This window comes from Meles meles, chromosome 3 (assembly GCF_922984935.1).
Source record: "Meles meles chromosome 3, mMelMel3.1 paternal haplotype, whole genome shotgun sequence".
Lineage (NCBI taxonomy): Eukaryota > Metazoa > Chordata > Mammalia > Carnivora > Mustelidae > Meles > Meles meles.
In genome coordinates this window covers 126,473,989-126,491,717 of record NC_060068.1, presented here as the reverse complement: position 1 = coordinate 126,491,717, position 17,729 = coordinate 126,473,989, and the positions used below count along the sequence as shown (strand labels likewise).

The window sequence follows — 17,729 nt, the reverse complement described above, 5'->3', positions numbered from 1 at the left end:
ATTCTTGAAGAGAGAGATTCGTACAGACTTTGCCTTTGCTAGAAATAAGGTTTTCCAGTGACCTCTAAACTTTTTTTTTGATGTTACTTTTAAAAATTGATATAAACCCCAGTACTGGAAAAGAGCAAATATTCCTGATTTCTTTAAAAACTATATTTGGACAGACTGAAAGAGGGTGAATCATAGAATCTCAGCATAGGAGAGAATGTTATTTGGCAATCCACTGACCCTATTGAATTTTTGTTTTGTTTTTTTGTTGTTGTTGTTTGTTTTGAAAAGAAACTTTTTCTTATCTGAGTATAGTCTGATTAGCTCTGATCATTTAATTCAGCTGAACAAAACATGGTAGAAAAACAAGTAATCAATTAAAGATAGCATAACCTGAGTTTTACCAAATATCCCATTCTTAAATAGATTCTTCCAAAATAATACAATAATAAATGTGGCCCAAAGAAATGTTTTATGAAATTTTGTCAGAAGTGGAACAGAAAGCTATGTCTTAGTTGTCAAGGGACTTCCATCCAAATCTGCCCACCCTTCCTTTCATCCTTCTTTAATCCATCCATCCACCTATCCATCCATCCATTTACATTTATATATGGAGAACCTTTGGTCTACATGCCCAGCACTGTTGTAGGTGCTGAAAAACAAAGAAGTCAGTTAGACAAAGTATTCCCTTTGTGGGGCCTAGATTCTAGTCATCAGCTCCCATGCATATGATGCTGTAGGATTATAGCAGATTGAAACACGGTGCTCCATGAAAGAATCCACCCCAGTAACTCGCAATATATTTCCTGATGCCCTCTTGAGAACATTTGAGAAGATAAGAAAGATTACCTCATCCCAAACTCTAGTAGCATGCAAGGAAATTTCCCCATCTGCCTTTTAAACTTTTCAGCAGACTGGGGATTTATTATTCAGGAATAACTCCACTATGCTGGTCCCACTTAGAGTTTGAGGGAAAATTGTTCAAATTATAAGATGGTTCTTTGGAAGCCCCAGCCAACATGAAAAGAATTAAAAAAAAAAAAAAAAGATTTACAATCTGAAGCCAGACTTAATAATACATAACAAATTGCAGCTCTTTTGGGGAATCTCCCTAGGTACCATTCCTAGGGATTCCAAGTGTTTAATTGAAATTTCTTTGGGGACAGTAGTAATCATTCACTTAAGCATTATATTTATATTTGTGCATGAAGGAAGGAAGTCAAGGGGCTAATAGACGGAGTGAGCACAATGGCTGCTTTTCAGCTGCAGGCCATGACGAGCTGGCTATTCTCGGAGGAGCGTTTATCCTGGAGACAGCTTGCTTACCTTGTCCTCTAGGGACTGTAGGAGGAGGACAGAGATGTGACTGACAGCTGTTTCTTCCTGGACTGAGACAGAATGCATGATCCCAGTGCAGCCTATTTAATCAAACTATTTTCAGTCTAGAGGATTAAAACACCTCAAGATGGAAAACTATTCCAGTATAGATTTATTCTTAGAAAGGCTATTCTTTTTACTCTTATGGTTAGCATGGTGTTTTACTCCCAGGAGAGCTGTGCCTTCAGGATTTTCAAAGCAAAGTTAATGAGTGACTATTATTCTAGGAATATTTTAGCCGCTAAAATGTGTGATGTAATAAAAATAAAAGTCACGCTGTTACAATAACTCTGTTTCTTTGCATAGTCAGAGATCGTACCTCCTTTCAATTCATATGAGAATAGTAGATTAGCTTCAAATAGTTCTTTCTACATTCTGTAAATCTCAAGTGTTGACTCTATTGTTGTTTTCTGGGCTTTCCAGGTGCAATTTTCACCTACATACACAGAAATACTTGCATGCAACTGGTTTAAATTTTTAACAGCTTTATTGAGGTATATTTTACAAATCACAAATGCTCCCCTTTCACGTATACAGTTGTATGAATTTTCGTAAATTAACAGAGTTGTACAACCGTCACCACAATACAACTTTGGAACATTTGAATCCTCCCTAAGGGATTTCTTGGGCTCATTTGCTCTCAGCTCCAGTCCCAGGCAGCTCTGGTTTAGTTGTAACCTAACTTTATTATAATGGTTTATAATCATCACCTGAACATCTAGGTTTAGTTTCCTTGGATGTGGGCATAGTCTATATGTTTAAATACAGATAGGTGTTTAGATTGAAATATTCCTTATTTTATAAATGAGGAAATGGAGGTTTAGAGAAGCCGGGAAATTGATGCCAGATCCCAGAGCAACAAAGCTGGAGGATTTGAACTTCATTTAGTCTGATTCCAAAGCCCCTTTATACTCTGTTGCATGATCACTCTTGGTTTGAGAGTGAGCTGATTGTGTATCTTAATAGAAGTTGGAGAGAAATCAAAGATGATTCTTTGTGTATATCACTTTGCTTTTCTAATTTCTCAATTCTCTTATTATTTTCATTACTATATATACACATATACTATATAGGCATGTTTTATATATACGCAAACATATATACTAGCATATGTCTTTTTTTAAATTTTGGGTCATACTAGGGTTTGATGTCTGACAATTTTCTGATGCTAACTTATGTGATCATTACCTTCTTTCCTGTTAAAAAAATTGTGCTAAAAATTCTGCTATTATCTCTTTTCTCATATGTATGAAAACCTCTCATAAAAACATTTTATTGTTATTGAAAGATAATATTGCTGATATTGGAATATACAGTATAATGTTACATATTGACCAGGTAGTTTTTCGTGTCCAAATGTTTACCTCAAGGTATTTGTATTAGTCAAAGCTGTTTTTTTTAATTTATACAAATTTTTTAAAATTTATACAAATAATAAGAGATTTAATATCTAACATATCAGAATGATGTTAAATTTTATTATGTTGGACTGGTAAGGATTTTAATAAAATCTTAGTCACCAACTCATGATGCCACAAAAGAAATTAGTGTAGGCCTGTGAGAACTTTGTGGAACTGTCAAAATCTGAGTCTGACTTCCTGCTTTTCTTGACCAGTTCCATGCCCTTCAGCAGGTCATATCATTTTCCTGCTCCTACAAAATAGCTCTAACTAAATAGAAGTTTATTTTTATTAACAAGTTCCCAACAGAAAGTCCATGTTTTATCTTTTGAATCACATAGTTGTGTATGTTTCCTATAAAGCACCACTTCAAACAATTCAGTATTGGCTGATTTATTTTGGTTAAATCTAGATGATGGGACAAGGAAATTCAAATGCATAAAAAGGATCAGCCCCATTCAAAATTACTTTTTTTTGTATTCCTGTGAAGCCAGAAATCAGGAATGCTGATGACTGGGTTCTTCTCCTCCAGGTAATGACTTTGGGAACACAGTTTCTTTCATTGGTGGCACTCCTGTCTTGAATCTATCATTGCCAGATCTTCTGCATCACAAGGCAAAGAGAACATGGAGGGGGATCATTTGCTTTTTCAGCTCTCTGGATTTTAAATGACACACATCACTTCTGCTTCACTCGACTGACAAGAACTAGACATGTGGTCTGACCTAGATGGCTTGAGAACAGGGCGTGATCATTCCTGACTGGGCAAACCCTTCTATACCATGGAAAGGAAAACATGAATTTTAGTAGACAGTTCTCTGTGGCTCTCAAGCTAAATCTCTAGGCAGAAAATTAGAGCTAATCTAACTCTGACATGTAATGGAATCTCAAACTCTGGGCCAATGAGGTGTTGGTGGGGGAATGGTGGTAAGTAACTTGGTAACTCTCAGATGAGGGGATGGTCCCAATTAGCTGTTTTCAAAAATATCCTGGCCCACATCATTGTATTACATTTTTTAAAAAGTGGCACTGCTCTGATTAAAGGGACTTTGGGAAGGGACAGCTCTAGACAGGTCCTTCTCACTTACTGCAGGCTCTCAGCAGAATCCCTACAGATCCTGGAAAGCAGAAGAAAACGACTGGGTAGATTAGCTCAGAATCCCTTCCTCTCTCCCCATTCTCTGATTTAAGGTTTTTATTGTCTATCCCTTCTCTTTTATTTCTCAATAAAATCTTCTTTAAATGATCACTATAGAAAGTCTGGAGTAGAAACTCAAGACTGGCAGCCCAAAGACCTACTGTATTTGGATTGCACTTTTTTTTAATTACATTTTTTGGTCATTATTTATAAATAAATATTACACAGAGTCTAGATTTCAGGTTTTTTTAGAAAAAAATGTAAAACCAGACAACGTTGGTTCTATCTTTGTGAATGGCAGATATCTACTGGAGCTAACAACTGCCTTATCAAAACTTTCTCATTTTTCTACAAGCCCCCACTGCTCCTTATTGCCCTTTATACTATGTGACTTAGCTCCTTTGTGTTAATTGCTTAGCTTCTGTAAGTCATTTGAATTTACAAAATGTGATCAAGTGGAAAATTCTATGACCTCATTGACATTTTTATCTTTTTCAGGCAAGCAGATAATTATTAAGAACTTGTGAGCAAGATTAAATTGAATCTCCACTTTCAATTGTTCTTCAACTGTTTTTCATAGAAAGTTCTCCTGCCTGCATGGTCCTCTCCTTTTTGGAAGACATTTATTTATAAAATGAATTTTCCACAATAATTATTCCCCATTGCCTCTGTTACTCCCTATAGCCTTTCGCTAACAGAATTTTAGACTTCTGCTCTGAATTAATTTAAGTAGTAATTTTCTCTTACCCAACAAAGGGTCTATATAGCAACAATATATGTGACAAAAGACATAATGGCACTTATTTTTTTTTTTATTTGGCAATCTTTTTCTTAGAGTTGTAGCTAATAATGTCTTTTTGAGGATGTGTAGTGAAACTTTGACATATGTCACGGTTGTCAAAGTCAGCATTAACACAAAATAATAAGTTATTTAATACAGGATTCAACTTTATTATTTTTTCAAGTAAGCTGTCTATCACCAAGTTCTAAAGTGGATTTCTTTAAAGTCTCCCTGTCTCCAGAGAAAAGGGGAAAAGGCAGTGTGTCCCTGGACAGGATCTATGACTCATTATGTCAATCAAACCCCACTTCAGAAGGGAATAAAGAGATTTGTATCTCAAAGCTGTGCATAACGACTCCTCGGCTTTTCATTTCATATTTATGAGCGGTTTACTTTGAAGTGTTTATCAGCCAATGCGCAGAAACATGAGGGAGCCTTGCCTGAAACCATACTCATGCGTCTAATCTGTGAAATGCTTGCTGAGCAGACTAGCTCATCAGCACATGCCATGCAAAAATAAATACATAAATAAACTTTTTGTTATTTGAGGTCTTGGAGCCATGTCTTTATATGAACTATAAAAAAGGGATAAATGGTGCTGAACATTTTGAAATCGGTGTAACACAGGAAACTTGGCTCTGTGATGTGCAAAAGGAAGGGAGGGGTGGATAATTTCTTGCTTGAAATAAGACCTGGTAGAATGCAGAGAAATAAAAATACACAAATATTTACATATACTTCTCAGATGGTCTGAGGCTTTGGGTCTGTCCAAGTGACCACATGATGGCAGTGTATAGTATAGGTTGTTTTGTTTAAAAATATACATCCAGGGGCGCCTGGGTGGCTCAGTGTGTTAAAGCCTCTGCCTTCGGCTCGGGTCGTGATCTCAGGGTCCTGGGATAGAGCCCCACATCAGGCTCTCTGCTCCCCGGAGAGCCTGCTTCCTCCTTTCTCTCTGCCTGCCTCTCTGCCTACATGTGATTTCTCTCTGTCAAATAAATATTTATATATATATATATATATATATACACATCCAGATAATATACTTTTTGAAGATAGAATTCTCAGAATTGTTAGATAGATGGCACTGCCAAAATGTCAAAAGCACTTAACAGAAAGCTGTTTTACATATTTTATCTGTATTAGTGCCCCATGTGTATTTTAAGTTGTATAAAATAGGAAGAAGGAAAAGTCAGAAAACGTGAAGAAGGGGGTTCCATAGAGTTTTTTTTTTTTAAATGTGTGCATTCTTGATGAATGATACTGTACATTTTCTCTATTTTTAATCTATCTCCCTTTAATTAATTAACTCAACAAATGTTCATTTGAGCATTCAAATGTTCGTTGAGCAACTACTACACTCAATCTTGGTTTTCCAGTGGTAGTGATCAGCCAGTGTTGCTGAGAAGGATCTGGCATATTGAACAGGCCTGACAAGTTGACTAGCTAATGTTACTGTCACACATCAATTCCTTACTGTGACCGAGGGATGCTCAGTTTTCTACTTCTTGACATCGGATCCCCTATGTTTATACTTCCTTCTCAATTCTTTATAGCAAAAAGGGTGTTTAAAGAAATAAGTCTAACTCACTTTTATAACCTACAGATTATTTCATTGATTTGAACACTTGGTTGGACATAAAGGTTGGGAATTCAAAAGCCATTTTCTTATAAAAGAGTTAGTTTCCTGTTTTGCCCTTTTTGTGCAGATGCCCCTGAGTATTCTAATTGGGGAAAGTGGCTCTGATGCCTGGACTCTAACTAGAAATATCATATAGTCACCGAAGTTTAAACTGAAAGTCTTAAGACTCAATTGGAAAGCATAACATGTGGGAGAGCACCCAGGCTTTGTAGCCAGAAGGAGAAATGCACGAATTGGGGCTATTCTACCTAGTCATCACATGACCTTAGAAATGTTATTATGTCTTTTGAGTCAACTAGCTTCCTCCTCATTTTGTCCTGAGGATTATAGGAGATTTCACATATAATGTTTTTATAACATAGTCTTGACACATACTCCACAACCAGTAACTATTAAGCTATAAATGTTTGTTGAATGACTAAATGAAGGATGCCAACCCTTCTGATCCACCCTTTTATTTTCAGAGAAAACCTGAGGAGTCAGAGGATTAAGGGGCTTACCCAAGATTATATGTTTGCCACTCTGAATCAGGCTCTCTAGAGAAAAAAATAGAGAGTTACTTCCCCTGGTGCTTATGCCTTCTCACAGCCACCAATGTAGGTAGGGTGAAGAATAAATTCACCAGGTATACAGCATGATATTGGCATTGTGTGTGTGTATATATATATATATATACATGTGTATATATATATGTGTGTGTATATATATACACACACACACACACGTATATATATATATGTATATCTTGTTTGTTAGCCTGTGGAGATTGCCCAAAGCAGGGACACTGATTTTCCATCTCTGTGTCCCTGGTTGGTGCCTAGCACACTTTTTGTCTATTTGTAGAACTGCATTGAAATAATCAGTTTGAAACATAAACAGTGGGTGCCCTTGGGTCTGTGTGAGCCTTATAATGGCCATGATTCTGGGGGAGAGAGTATAGAGAAGCATAAAACCTGCCAGATATATAGGAACATCAACCAAAGCCTTTGTGGGGTGTGTTCCTGATAATGCTGATGGATAGGTTTTCTGAAAAGACTATTTTGATTTTCTTATCCGAATGGAGATTGAGTACACTGCACACAAGAGAAAATGATTTGGAGCCAATTCTAAGAGAGAGGAAATTGAAGCAAGAAATAAGTGTTTGAAATAATAATCTGCTGCTGATCCCTAAACAACCTGAAATGAGAGCACAGGAATTAATGAGGCTCCTAACCCCTTGTGACATAGGCATGTGGGACTTATGCCAGTGAAGCAGCAATTTCCCTGGTGGTCTGTTCACGGGACTCTGAGTGAGCAAACAAAACCAATGTCCCCTTTGAAAGCAAAGCTATCTTAATAAGGGAAAGGTTCTCAGAGGAAGGCTCACAAAGTGCCAGGTAGTGCAAATGTTTTTCATAAAGCACCTGGAAAAACCTCAGCAAAGAGAAATATCTCAGTAGAGAACAATTAAGTGTCACATTGGACTTCATTGCCCATTATTCCAGAGAAGTAGCAGTTTTGCTGGGAAAATTTGGCTTTCTATGAAGGAAGCTGTCTGCCAGGAGTGACCACTGATTTTTTTTTTTTTTTTTTTTTTTTTTTTTTTAAGACAGGGGCAAGAGAGATGCATCTCAGTTCTCAGCTCTGTCAGAGATACGCTTTGTGGTTTCTGAAAAGCTCAGGAAACACCCTGCTTTTCTGATACTTGGGGGAGGTAATTCTTGTAACTTTCCATGGATGATATTGATTCCTAAGGCAGTATGCTTTGAAAATCTTCAATAAATGTGCTCTCTGAATACCAAATAGAGGAGATAGACCATATAGTCACTGGAGATTCTGGATATTCTGGGAGATATTTTGGGAAAATGAGAAATGCCAAGAAAGTTGTCTGTAATGACTGAACAGTTGTTCTCCTAATTAGAAGAGGCAGGATGATATTAACTCTGGGCATATCTTTGCCAGAACACCTGAAAATGGAGACCAGGCACTTCTCCTGTGCCTCTGGAACAGCCAAGTGGTCAGAGCATTTTTGATGTCTGTGCAGGGGAAGATGTTCTTTGTGCGTTTCAGGATGAGAACACTATTAGAGAGCACAGTCCGCATTTCATTTTAAAATCCTTTGAAGTTGATGTTTTGGTTCATTGTGATTTTGGCCTTCCATATATGGAAGGATTTCATGGAGGATGGGGGCTGTACCATAACTTTCATGGATCTTAGGCACTTTTGCCTTTGTTGGCCCCCTCCTCCCTAAAAAATATTTAGTATTGTAGTTTACAACTATGTAATCTAAAGACAAATTATTGTTAAAGATTAAAACATTTTCCACAAATGAAACGTTTTTTTCTGATTTTAAAAGACATTAAACCATTCCTGTGGGTCCCCAAAGGTATTAATGGCCCTGGTGACCATGTCTATTGTGCCTACTGTGTAAGTTGGCCCTGGGTCTATTGAAATTGACAGGTCTTTTTGTCACATTCACTCATGGATATAAAAAGCGAATTTCAATGTTTTGAGACAAAGGCTTCTTGTCTGAAAAAATGGTACAACCATCTGATGAAAGGTAGAAGTTTGTGGTATAATATGAATTAATTTCTATGGATTCAGAAATTATAGTTACCACTTACACATAAGGAATAAATTGGTCCACATATATAACCCATCACCCTAATTGCTCTGCCTTTTCCCCTAACATAAGAACCATTCATTTTAGGAACAGTGTTTTTACATTACATTTAATATTTTCTCATTTTTAAGAACTGAGTATAGTCACCATAATTTAATTTTTTATGTGAATCAAAGTAGCCCTAGTGAATGATGAGTTCATTGTTACATGTGCACTGTAATAAATTTGTCCCAGAAGTTTTTGAAGTTTATTAAATTTCAAGTGGTCCCTCAATTCTGCTCTGCAGTTGTACTAAACTCTCTGATCTCTGCATGGTCTCTCACTCTAAGATGTCTGCTTCATCTTCCCTGCACTCTCCTAAACCTCCAGCAGCACCTCCCCATCCTCAATCAGTGGCAAACTCCCAACTCCTCATCTGTCATCTACCCACTCCCACCAGCTGCACCCACAGTCTCTGCCTTCCTTCCTATCACTATAAATGAACAATCTCAACTCTTATCCCAGGTAAAACCCCCACTTGTGCAAGATCAACATCCCACTGATCTACTCAAGAATGTTGCATCAAGAGTTCTCCCACCTCTCCTTCCTAAATGAACCATCCTTTCATTCCTACCAGCATAAAAAACAGACTGAGACTTTCCCCAACTTCTCTTCCCTTCCTTTTCCCACCAGCTACCACCACTTCAGTCCTTCACACCAGCTTCACACCACTTCACACCAGCTTCACTCCTTATTGCAGCACATCTCAGATGATGTGTTTGTGTTATTGCCACTGATTCTTCTCCCCTATTTTCTTATACACAGTCCCATCAGGTTATCCCTAGTATCCCTAAATATACCCCTCCACATAACTGTTTCTGGTTTCTGTTTGTTTTTTCTTTTTCATCAAGTCACCCAGTGATTACCATGTAGCTGTACCTTCACGTCACATTCTTGGTTCTGATCTTAGCAATCTATCAGCAGTGTTTGAAACAGTTAGTTGCCCTTTCCTCTTTGATACACTTTCATTTTTTGGATTCTATTCTAGCATATGCTCGTGGCTTTCCTCCCACAGCACTGGTTGTTCATTTTCATACTCCTTTACCTCTTCCTCCTCTTTGCTCCAAACTCTGAATGTAAAATTGACTCAGGGCTCAGTCCTTGATATTCTTTTCTATGTAGAGTTATTCCACACTGTGATGTCATCCAGCTCCATGGCACTAAACAGAATCTACATGCCAATGACTCCCAAATATATATCACTTACATATTTATATCTTTTATATATCCAACTGCCTACTCAGCATCTCCATTTATATGTCTAATACATATTTCAAACTCAGGTATTCAGAAATGAAATCTTAGTCTGTGTGTGTCTTCCCCATCACAATTAATAGCAACTGCCTTCTTCTAATTTTCAGTTCAGAAACATTGTCACATTCAACTTCTCCCTTTCTGCCATACTCTACATGCAATCCCTTGGGAAATCCCACCCTGCCCACCTCTTTGCTCCTTACAACGAGAACAGGCTGTGATCATCTCTTACAAATGCATTTTGAGTGGTGTCTTTGATTCTGTTCTTATTCCCCTCCTTCAGTATTCTAACCTAATAGAGCAATCCTTTAAAAATGAAAATTAGACAGTGTCAACCCTCTCACCAAAAACAATGCATTCGCTTTCTGTTTCACTCTTAGTAAAGATAAATGTCCTTAAAATCCCTCTCAAAGCCCTTTAGAACTCAGCTCTCATTAACTCTTTGACCCTTTCTTGTAAGATGGCATCTTTGTTCACTACTTTCCAGCCACAAAGTTCCTCTTGCTGTTCCTGGGACATGCCAGGCACAATCCCGCCTGGAACCTTTATACTGATGGTTTCCTTTTGCCCCAGGTATTGAAAAGGCTGACTCTTTCAACTTCTTCAAGTCTTTGTTTAAATGTCATCTTCTCAGGCCTTCCTAGATCAAATTATTCAAAATACAAAGGGCTGTCACTACTCTATTTTCTGTTTTCTTTTCATAGTACTTACCACCTTTGAGGGTACTACACCCTCATCCATTATGTTAACCGTTTAACCTCTGTTTGCCCCAGCTAAAGATCTCTTGGTTTCCGATATATCCCAAGCCTGCCCACCAAGGTTTAGCAGTTAGTAAACACTTAATAAATATTGAATGAATAAATGAATGAATGAATGAGGCTCTTTATCTTTGTTCTACTAGTCTAGATTCCCTTCTTTTAGGTTTATGTCTCTTCTCATGAATCCGTGTGTCTGTTCCCACATAGTTATTTGTCTCCATAACCTTATGAATATAGATATTATCAAAACCTATTTTATGGATATGGAGACTGAAGATCAGGGGTGGAGGAATTAATTAACCAGAATATCATCAAAACATAAATGGTGGAATAGGGATTCAAATTCTGGATTACTTGCTTCTGGTCTGTTCTTAACCACAAGGATCTAGAGTCTTTCTCCTAGGGAGAAAAGTACATGAGTTTCCTGGTGGTAATCCTGTCATGTAATGATTTGGTTGCATGTACTTTTAAAGAAAATTTAGGACTATTTTATTAGAGAGATTTTAGGTTCACAGCAAAATTGAGGGGAAGAAGCAGAGATAGACCATATACCTCCTTACCCACCCATGCATAGCCTCTTTCATCATCAGCGTTCCCCACCAGAGTGATAAACATTTATTACAACTGATGAACCTGCATTGGCACATCATTATCACCCAAAGTCCATAGTTTACATTACACTTTAGTCTCGATGCTGTAAATTCTATGGGGTTGGGAAAGTGTAAAATGACATGTGTCCATCATTATAATATCATAGAGAGTATTTTCACTGCCCTAAAAATTGTCTGTGTTCCACATATTCATCTCTCCCTGCTCAATCCCTAGCAACCCCTGATCATTTTATTGACTCCAAAGTTTTGCCTTTTTTAGAATGTCATTTGGTTAGAATCATACAGTATGTACAGTTTTCAGATTGGCTGTTTTTGCTTAGTAATATATATTTAAGTTTCCTCCATGTCTTTTCATGGCTTGATGGCTCTTTTCTTTTTATTCCTGAATAATATTCCATTGTATGTGTATCACAGTTTATTTATCTATGGGTTACATTTACTTTTGCTTCATAACCTTATTCCTTATTGGCTAGAAGATAGACATGCAAGTGGAGGCATTCCTTTGTAGTTTATTTCAAAATGTAACCATGAAAATGTTAAATGATGTGACTTAATAGAAAAATTATTATTTTACAAATATTTTAAGTGATAAAAATAGACTGTCCAAGACTTCTATTTTTCAATTATTTTAATTTTTAGAAAAAACTTTAAATCACAGAAAAGTATAGAGAAGAAAGTACACAGTATTCATCCTCTGTAATTAACAAGTATTAATATTTTGTGAAATTTGTTTCAAATCCTCTTTCCTTCCTCTATTCCCTCCCCCATCATTGCATTCTTCTCTCTATATTGCCAGAAATAATTGCTATGAAGAATTTGGCGTGTGTTTTTCCAGTTCAGACTTATCTTGCTAATATTACATATCTAAAAACAACATATAGCACTCATTATACTTTTCTTATTATGCTTTTGTAACTTGACATTTGAATGTTGAGGTCTATCTCTATTAAGACCAAGACAGTTATTTCTGATAATTCTCTACTCATAAAATTGCCAATATTGGCAAATGGCCACCAGTATTAAAGGTTTGGACCACCTCTTGTTGGTTTCTCAGGAGACTTATTTCCTCCAAAAAGAAACATGTATAAACTAACCTACTTGACACATCTAACTTTGGTGACAGTTTTGAGTGGATAGTGTGAAGATCTTGTTTTTAAAGAGTTCCCAGTTGATGCCTCTATATATGTATGTTAAAGTCCTTGTTAAGCTGTTGTCTCCATTGTATGTGAGTGAATCCATCACTTGTTAAAAGCAATGCTTGTAAGGCCCTTTAGCTGATGACTCTGATCACATCGGGAATGGTGTATTTTAGTGGCAAGTTAGTCTCTGGTATTGCTGAAACTGATTAGTTACAGCATCACTCACACCATGAACATAATAGTGCTGATGGTAGAGTATTTCAGCTGTGATGACATAAGATTTTTTTACTCCATTGAGCAAGCTTCTGCCTTCTATTCCCGAATTTCCTTTTGACTTTGAGTTTATGTGACTCAACAACTCTCTGTAAGTGAACAGCTGCCAGATGCTAAATGTAATTAAGTCTTTACATGTACTTGTAACCTACGACATGTGTTTGGAACACAGGAAGCAAGGTGGGAAAGGAAGAAAAGGAAAACTCTTGATTCAGTTTCAATTATCCTCTCCCTGTTTAATGATCCTAACAGGCACTAGGAAACTATGGTCTTGCCATTCTCTACAAGCTCTGTGCCTGGATGCTTAACATAGTTTTAGACAAGTATCTCAATCCTAGCAATAATTGGTAATGAAGCAGTTGATTTAAAGGAATTGATTTACAAACAAGAGTATATCATTAACATCTCTCCCCAATATTTGTGGTTACAGAGTAGACTCTGATTAGCTACTGAAGCAAAATGTCTGCTTTACATATATTCACCTGGTGATAGACTGCCATCCATCCATCTCACTAGATGTCAAACTGTAGATTAGTTAATTAACTCTTGAGATCTAGAATAATCCTTCGGTGATGGGAAAGTCAAAATGTTTTCAAAATACCAAGTGCATCATAGAGACAGGGACCTTCATGAATGCTGAGAATGCAAATGTCATGTCTTTGTCAAAATTTTAGTTAATGTTGGTAGCATCTCTACTGATAAATCAAATATTCTCTGTTTTCTTTTAAGAAACTAGAATGTTGGGGCACCTGGGTGGCTCAGTCATTAAGCATCTGCCTTCAGCTCAGGTCATGATCCCAAGGTCCTGGGATCAAAGCACACATGGAGCCCCACATCGGGGGGAAACCTGCCTCTCTCTCTACTACTCCCTCTGCTTGTGTTCCCTCCCTCACTGTCTCTCTCTCTGTCAAATAAATAAGTAAAAAATCTTAAAAAACAAAACAAAACAGAAACTAGAAAGTTGCCTTAATTAGTAGAATAAATGTTAACTCTATCCAAATATATACAGTTTAATTGGAAAACTATACTGTTTGTGTAGAGGTATGAAAAATTAGAAAAGGGGATCATGTCGATCATTTTGTATTTTTGTGCTTTTTTTTTTACTAATAATGTGGTAATAGTAATATTAATAATAATAGCTAATATTTATTGAATTTTGACTTTGTTCTGGAATATCCTAAACATATATATGCTCTGTGACACAATGACCAGATGAGGCAAATACTGCTATAATTTCCTCCATTTTACATTGAAAAAACTGAAACATAGACGAATTGAATAGCTTGATCAAAACTATATATATATATATATATATACACATATATATGTATATACATATATATGTGTGTGTGTGTATATATATATATATATATATATATATATATCTTCACAGTAAGTAAGATAAATCTCCAAGCAGCTAAAATAAAACAAAATAAAAACCAAAAATGAACTAAAGCCAGAAATCTGAAGATTGAACTGTAGGCTTCTGGTAGGTCTTTACTGAGAGCAAGAACTGATATTAGACCTGCATTTGAGACATTTGACCGTGGACTTAGAGCACATGAAACTGAGGTTCTTGGATTAACCAGGAATCCTAAAAGAGATATGTGATTAAGAGTACCACATGTCTTAGACAGAAGCAAACACAAATCTTCATCTGAGGCCCTTGTGATTTTTGAAAATTAAACCAGTGTCAGCTAAAATAAATATAATTAAGTATATAAGAAAACAAACCTTCATAATTAAGAGCAAGCAAATCAACAACCAATTTTCATCTCTGAAGTCCTAAAACATTATAATTTGCTAGATCCATACTTTCAAATGTATAATATGCAAATTTAATAGAAAAACTGAACAGAAACACTTAAAAAGCTATATAAAAGTTTTATAAATGAAATACATAATTGTTGAAAAAATAACTGACTTCATACAGTAAATATGAGATCGGGCACAATTAAAGAGAGAATTAGTCAGCTGGAAAAAATAGCAAGAAGAAATTAGCAAGAGACAGAGAGAAAAGAGATTAAAATATAATAGAGACATTTAGAGAGAAGAATAATACTTAGTTTAACAGTATAGAAGTAAGTAAATATTTAAGAGGCAATGACTGAAACAAGATGGGATTGGGAGGGAGACAAACCATAAATGACTCTTAATCTCACAAAACAAACTGGGGGTTGCTGGGGGGAGGTGGGATTGGGAGAGGGGGAGCGGGCTATGGACATTGGGGAGGGGAGGCGAACCATAAGAGACTATGTACTCTGAAAAACAACCTGAGGGTTTTGAAGGGTCAGGGGTGGGAGGTTGGGGCAACCTGAGGGTTTTGAAGGGTCAGGGGTGGGAGGTTGGGGGAACAGGTGGTGGGTAATGGGGAGGGCACGTTTTGCATGGAGCACTGGGTGTTGTGCAAAAAGAATGAATACTGTTACACTGAAAAAATAAATAAAATGAAAGTTAAAAAAAGATAAATAAAATAAAATAAAAGGCACAAAGCTAAAAAAAAAAAAAGAGGCAATGACTGAGAAATGTTTAGAATAGAAAAATGATGAATGCACAGAAATGGAAGGAACAGTATATAAGATTAGAACTCTGAATAGACTGACATGACATACATATTATAATCCCTAGAGAAACAACTAAAAATTTTTTTGAGGAGATAACTAAAAAAATCAATAGAAAAATTAAAATGAAATTAAAAAAAATATTAACCCATGTGAAGGTGGGAAAGGAAATATAGAGAGGAAAGGAAAAAGAAAAGAATTAGCACCATATAGAGGAATTGAACACATGATTAATAATTTGGTCTAATTGACATATCTGGAATCTTATACTCAGTAATTAGAGAACATGTGTTCTTCTCACATTCACTGGTGAAACCAATCCAGTTAAAAGAAAGAAAATATGTACATCTATTGGTGGACATTTAGGTGGCTTACGTGCCTTGGTTTTTATAAATAATGCTGCAATAAACATAGGGATGCATGTATCTTTTCAAATTAGTGTTTTCATTTTCTTTGGGTAAATTTCCAGAGTAGAATTAATGGGTCATATGGTATCTCTAATAAGGAAGATGTGGTACACACACACACACACACACGCACACACACACACACACACACATTATATAGCCATTAAAAAGGATGAGTTTTTGTTTTTGTTTTTTGCCATTTGTGACAATGTTGATGGCTCTAGAGGGTATTATGCTAAGTGAGATGAGTCATATTGAGAATACTAAATACGGTATGATTTCACTCATGTGTGGAATTTAAAAAACAAATGATAAACAAGCAAAAAGCAGAATCAGATCTATAAATACAGAGAACAAACTGATGGTTCCCCCCCCAGAAGGAGCAGGGTACGGAAGATGATCAAAATGAAGGGAAGGGAGTGAGAGATATAGGTTTTCATTTACGAAATGAGTAAGTCGTGGGAATAAAGGATATAGCATAGGGAATATAATCAATGATATTGTAATAGTGTTATATGGTGACATATGATAGCTACACTTGTGAGCAGAACATAACACAGAGATGTTGACTCACTGTACTGCACACTTGAAATTAATGTAATGTGTGTCAACTGTACTCAAAAAAACTTTAAAAATATTTTTAAAAAGAAAGCACAAATAAGTAATGTCAAGAATGAAAATAAGGACAACATTCTATTAATCTGGCAGAAATTTAAAAGGATTCAAAAATATTTGGATAACTTTGTGCCAATCCATTTGAAAACATAGATGAAATGAGCGTAGTCCTAGAAATATTGATTGTTCCCAGTCAGCTCAAGAGAAAATAGACAATGTTAATGATTGTAAATAAATTACAATAAACTGTAATTTAAGAATATAAACTATATAAATTAAATTACAATAATTATAATTTTAAAATAAAGTTTCTGCATCTATAAACTGATGATCATCATACTAGCTATGTTTGTTTTAAGGCTACTTTGTGGCAGGCAATGTTCTAAGGAGAATTTTTACCTGCCTTGTCTAATTCATTGCTCACGACAACCCTATGAAGGGAGGGGGGTGCTATTTTTATGTTTATTTTATAAATGAGTAAACGGAGACTTATCAGAAGAAATAATTCTAAGAATTTATAGTCAAGTATTTTTAAAACAGACTCTGGAATTCCCACTTTAACTCTAACCAGTATAGTGACAATTTTAGAGGACTGTCATCCTCATTAATTTGAAAACTGTACCTGAAAACATTTAGACCAGTGCCTGCCACACTGTGAAGTCCTCAATAAATGTAAGCTAATCTAGTAGCTGTTCCCAAACACAGGACAGCTAGACTGTTGCAGCCAGTTCACTATTGTTCTTTTATTTATTTTTTTATCCAAAATTTATTGATTTTATTTATCCCCCCAAAAAAGGTTTTTTTGAAGAGGAGAGTCAGATGACTCTACACTTTGGTAATGCTGTTACATAGGGTAACTGATAGGTATAGTTTTTAATACCGGAATTCAATTTTTATCTTGTTGGAATTTTCATCAGCAGAAAAGAATCTCCAGCTAGCTAGGTTACTGGGTTTTTCATTTCTATTTATGAATTGGCAGTTGTTCAGCAGAACCTTTTGTTGTGGCTGCTTTGGGTGTTCCAAATCGGTCTTTGTTCAGGCTGGAACAGTGAAAATGCCACCATATCATAGAGAATGCCACATTCACCTTTCTCTTTGAAGTTATAAAGCTTACAGAGAAACCAAGGATATTGGAAACTCTCCT

The 17,729-nt window shown here is 36.1% G+C and overlaps 1 protein-coding gene across 2 annotated transcripts in view; it reads left to right on the top strand.

Moving 5' to 3' along the window:
- TENM2 (teneurin transmembrane protein 2) overlaps positions 1-17,729 on the top strand; it is a 1,229,820-nt gene that overhangs the window by 349,726 nt on the left and 862,365 nt on the right. The gene's annotated exons all lie outside the window — the stretch shown is intronic.